Raw genomic sequence first — 6,717 nt, 5'->3', positions numbered from 1 at the left:
TTATTACTAGATTGTGACATCATAATGCAGTTTTACATTATGACATCATAATAGAGTTCTATATTATATAATAATGTTGTTCTACGTTGTATCTTTTGTTATTACTAGATTGTGACATCATAATGGAGTTGTAAATTCTATTACCTGCTATGAATAGATTATGACATCATAATGCAGTTTTACATTATGACATCATAATGGAGTTCTATACTACATTATAATGAAGTTCTACAAAGTATCTTCTGTTATTACTAGATTGTGACATCATAATGGAGTTGTAAATCCTATCCCCTACAATAAATACATTATGACATCATAATGCAGTTTCACATTATGACATCATAATGGCGTTCTATATTACATAATAATGTTTTTCTACATTGTATCTTTTGTTATTACTAGATTCTGACATCATAATGGAGTTGTAAATCCTATCCCATACTATGAATACATTATTACGTCATAATGCAGTTTCACATTATGACATCATAATGGAGTTCTATATTACATAATAATGTTGTTCTACGTTGTATCTTTTGTTATTACTAGATTCTGACATCATAATGGAGTTGTAAATTCTATTACCTGCTATGAATAGATTATGACATCATAATGCAGTTTTACATTACGACATCAAAATAGAGTTCTATACTACATTATAATGAAGTTCTACATTGTATCTTTTGCTATTACAAGATTGTGACATCATAATGGAGTTGTAAATTCTATCCCCTACCATGAATAGATTATGACATCATAATGCAGTTTTACATTACGTTATGACATCATAACAGAGTTCTATACTAAATTATAATGAAGTTCTACATTGTATCTTTTGTTATTACTAAATTGTGACATCATAATGGAGTTGTAAATCCTATCCACTACAATGAATACATTATGACATCATAATGCAGTTTCACGTTATGACATCATAATGGAGTTCTATATTACATACAAATGCTGTTCTACATTGTATCTTTTGTTATTACTAGATTGTGACATCATAATGGAGTTGTAAATTCTACCCCCTACTATAAATACATTATGACATCATAATGAAGTTTCACATTATGACATCATAATGAGTTGTATATTACATAAAAAGGCTGTTCTACATTGTATCTTTTGTTATTACTAGATTGTGACATCATAATGATATTGTAAATTTGATCCCCTACCATGAATAGATTATGACATCCTAATGCAGTTTTACATTACGACATCATAATAGAGTTCTATACTAAAATATAATGGATTTCTACATTGTATCTTTTGTTATTACTAGATTGTGACATCTTAATGGAGTTGTAAATGCTATCACCTACTATGAATAGATTATGATGTCATAATGCAGTTTCACATTATGACATCATAATGAAGTTCTATATTACATAATGTTTTTCTACTTTGTATCTTTTATAATTATTAGATTGTGACATAATGGAGTTGTAAATTATATTACCTGCTATAAATAAATTATGACATCATAAAGCAGTTTTACATTATGACATCATAATGGAGTTCTATACTACATTATAATGAAGTTCTACATTGTATCTTTTGTTATTACTAGATTGTGACATCATAATGGAGTTGTAAATTCAATCCCCTGCCATAAATACATTATGACATCATAATGCAGTTTTACATTATGACATCATAATGGCGTTCTATATTACATAATAATGTTTTTCTACATTGTATCTTTTGTTATTACTAGATTCTGACATCATAATGGAGTTGTAAATCCTATCCCCTACTATGAATACATTATTACGTCATAATGCAGTTTCACATTATGACATCATAATGGCGTTCTATATTACATAATAATGTTGTTCTACGTTGTATCTTTTGTTACTACTAGATTGCGACATCATAATGAAGTTGTAAATTCTATCCCCTACTATAAAAACATTATGACATCATAATGCAGTTTTACATTATGACATCATAATAGAGTTCTATATTACATTATAATTATGTTGTATCTTTTGTTATTACTAGATTGCGACATCATAATGAAGTTGTAAATTCTATCCCCTACTATAAAAACATTATGACATCATAATGCAGTTTTACATTATGACATCATAATAGAGTTCTATATTACATTATAATTATGTTGTATCTTTTGTTATTACTAATTTGTGACATCATAATGGAGTTTTAAATACTATCCCCTACCATGAATAGATTATGACATCTTAATGCAGTTTTACATTACATTATGACATCCTAATATAGTTCTATACTAAATTATAATGAAGTTCTACATTGTATCTTTTGTTATTACTAGATTGTGACATCATAATGCAGTTGTAAATTCTACCCCCTACTATAAATACATTATGACATCATAATGCAGCTTTACATTATGACATCATAATGGAGTTCTATATTATATTATAATGAAGTTCTACAAAGTATCTTCTGTTATTACTAGATTGTGATATCATAATGGAGTTGTAAATCCTATCCCCTACAATAAATACATTATGACATCATAATGAAGTTTCACATTATGACATCATAATGGAGTTCTATATTACATAAAAATGCTGTTCTACGTTGTATTTTTTGTTATTACTAGATTGTGACATCATAATGATATTGTAAATTCTATCCCCTACCATGAATAGATTATGACATCATAAGCAGTTTTACATTATGACATCATAATGGAGTTCTATATTACAAAGTAGTGTTGTTCTACGTTGCATCTTTTGTTATTACTAGATTGTGATATCATAATGGAGTTGTAAATTCTATTACTTGCTATGAATAGATTATGACATCATAATGCAGTTTTACATTATGACATCATAATAGAGTTCTATACTACATTATAATGAAGTTCTACATTACATCTTTTGTTATTACTATATTCTGACATCATAATGGTGTTGTAAATTCTATCCCCTACTATGAATACATTATGACGTCATAATGCAGTTTAATATTATGACATCATAATGGAGTTCTATATTACATAATAATGTTGTTCTATGTTGTATCTTTTGTTATTACTAGATTGTGACATCATAATGCAGTTGTAAATTCTATCCCCTACTATAAATACATGATGACATCATAATGCAGTTTTACATTATGACATCATAATGGAGTTCTATATTACATAATAATGTTGTTCTACGTTGTATCCTTTAATAGTACTAGATTGTGACATCATAATGGAGTTGTAAATTCTATCCCCTACCATGAATAGATTATGACATCATAATGCAGTTTTACATTACATGATGACATCATAATGGAGCTCTATATTACAATATAATGAAGTTCTACGTTGCATCTTTTGTTATTACTAATTTGTGACATCATAATGCAGTTTTAAATACTATCCCCTACCATGAATAGATTATGACATCATAATGCAGTTTTACATTACATTATGACATCCTAATATAGTTCTATACTAAATTATAATTTCACTGTGAAAGTACCCCAGAAATATTAGATTACCATTCTTCATTTGGGGCATTTGAGTACAAAAGACAGAGGCTATTTGTCTTGATCCTGATGAATCGGCTCACTTATTACATCAGGGCCGTAGAAACACGTCGATTAAATATTATTTGTCTATCATCCTTAGCCTTCTGAAATAAAATTTATACCGTTATTACCACTGTATAAATAGCAATATAACCGTACCTGTAAATCTATTAAGGGAACGGTAATTAACATCGGTATAGCGGATCACCACGATAAGGTGATATACCTATCCCCTGTCCTGTATGTTCTTTGGGTGTTTGTATGTTTATGTTCGTCTAGTTTTCTGATGTGTGCTGGGCCATTTGGTGGTGTGATTTAGTGTATTTTAAATAAAGTCCTATAATAAAAGTTATATTTTAATAATAGAACAGATTATCTAATCTAATATTTCTGGGGTACTTTCACAGTGAAATTGTATTTCATTTAAAGGACCCCACCTGTCCCAGTGACGACTGTATACTAAATTATAATGAAGTTCTACATTGTATCTTTTGTTATTACTAGATTGTGATATCATAATGGAGTTGTAAATTCTACCCCCTACTATAAATACATTATGACATCATAATGCAGTTTTACATTATGACATCATAATAGAGTTCTATATTACATAATAATGTTGTTCTACGTTGTATCTTTTGTTATTACTAGATTGTGACATCATAATGGAGTTGTAAATTCTATTACCTGCTATGAATAGATTATGACATCATAATGCAGTTTTACATTATGACATCATAATGGAGTTCTATACTACATTATAATGGAGTTCTACAAAGTATCTTCTGTTATTACTAGATTGTGACATCATAATGGAGTTGTAAATCCTATCCCCTACAATAAATACATTATGACATCATAATGCAGTTTCACATTATGACATCATAATGCAGTTTTACATTATGACATCATAATAGAGTTCTATACTACATTATAATGAAGTTCTACATTACATCTTTTGTTATTACTATATTCTGACATCATAATGGTGTTGTAAATTCTATCCCCTACTATGAATACATTATGTCGTCATAATGCAGTTTAATATTATGACATCATCATGGAGTTCTATATTACATAATAATGTTGTTCTATGTTGTATCTTTTGTTATTACTAGATTGTGACATCATAATGCAGTTGTAAATTCTATCCCCTACTATAAATACATGATGACATCATAATGCAGTTTTACATTATGACATCATAATGGAGTTCTATATTACATAATAATGTTGTTCTACGTTGTATCCTTTAATAGTACTAGATTGTGACATCATAATGGAGTTGTAAATTCTATCCCCTACCATGAATAGATTATGACATCATAATGCAGTTTTACATTACATGATGACATCATAATGAAGCTCTATATTACAATATAATGAAGTTCTACGTTGCATCTTTTGTTATTACTAATTTGTGACATCATAATGCAGTTTTAAATACTATCCCCTACCATGAATAGATTATGACATCATAATGCAGTTTTACATTACATTATGACATCCTAATATAGTTCTATACTAAATTATAATTTCACTGTGAAAGTACCCCAGAAATATTAGATTACCATTCTTCATTTGGGGCATTTGAGTACAAAAGACAGAGGCTATTTGTCTTGATCCTGATGAATCGGCTCACTTATTACATCAGGGCCGTAGAAACACGTCGATTAAATATTATTTGTCTATCATCCTTAGCCTTCTGAAATAAAATTTATACCGTTATTACCACTGTATAAATAGCAATATAACCGTACCTGTAAATCTATTAAGGGAACGGTAATTAACATCGGTATAGCGGATCACCACGATAAGGTGATATACCTATCCCCTGTCCTGTATGTTCTTTGGGTGTTTGTATGTTTATGTTCGTCTAGTTTTCTGATGTGTGCTGGGCCATTTGGTGGTGTGATTTAGTGTATTTTAAATAAAGTCCTATAAAAAAAGTTATATTTTATTAATAGAACAGATTATCTAATCTAATATTTCTGGGGTACTTTCACAGTGAAATTGTATTTCATTTAAAGGACCCCACCTGTCCCAGTGACGACTGTATACTAAATTATAATGAAGTTCTACATTGTATCTTTTGTTATTACTAGATTGTGACATCATAATGCAGTTTTACATTATGACATCATAATAGAGTTCTATATTATATAATAATGTTGTTCTACGTTGTATCTTTTGTTATTACTAGATTGTGACATCATAATGGAGTTGTAAATTCTATTACCTGCTATGAATAGATTATGACATCATAATGCAGTTTTACATTATGACATCATAATGGAGTTCTATACTACATTATAATGAAGTTCTACAAAGTATCTTCTGTTATTACTAGATTGTGACATCATAATGGAGTTGTAAATCCTATCCCCTACAATAAATACATTATGACATCATAATGCAGTTTCACATTATGACATCATAATGGCGTTCTATATTACATAATAATGTTTTTCTACATTGTATCTTTTGTTATTACTAGATTCTGACATCATAATGGAGTTGTAAATCCTATCCCATACTATGAATACATTATTACGTCATAATGCAGTTTCACATTATGACATCATAATGGAGTTCTATATTACATAATAATGTTGTTCTACGTTGTATCTTTTGTTATTACTAGATTCTGACATCATAATGGAGTTGTAAATTCTATTACCTGCTATGAATAGATTATGACATCATAATGCAGTTTTACATTACGACATCAAAATAGAGTTCTATACTACATTATAATGAAGTTCTACATTGTATCTTTTGCTATTACAAGATTGTGACATCATAATGGAGTTGTAAATTCTATCCCCTACCATGAATAGATTATGACATCATAATGCAGTTTTACATTACGTTATGACATCATAACAGAGTTCTATACTAAATTATAATGAAGTTCTACATTGTATCTTTTGTTATTACTAAATTGTGACATCATAATGGAGTTGTAAATCCTATCCACTACAATGAATACATTATGACATCATAATGCAGTTTCACGTTATGACATCATAATGGAGTTCTATATTACATACAAATGCTGTTCTACATTGTATCTTTTGTTATTACTAGATTGTGACATCATAATGGAGTTGTAAATTCTACCCCCTACTATAAATACATTATGACATCATAATGAAGTTTCACATTATGACATCATAATGAGTTGTATATTACATA

This window comes from Eleutherodactylus coqui, unplaced genomic scaffold, assembly GCF_035609145.1.
Source record: "Eleutherodactylus coqui strain aEleCoq1 unplaced genomic scaffold, aEleCoq1.hap1 HAP1_SCAFFOLD_19, whole genome shotgun sequence".
NCBI lineage: Eukaryota > Metazoa > Chordata > Amphibia > Anura > Eleutherodactylidae > Eleutherodactylus > Eleutherodactylus coqui.
This window is presented reverse-complemented; position numbering follows the sequence as displayed.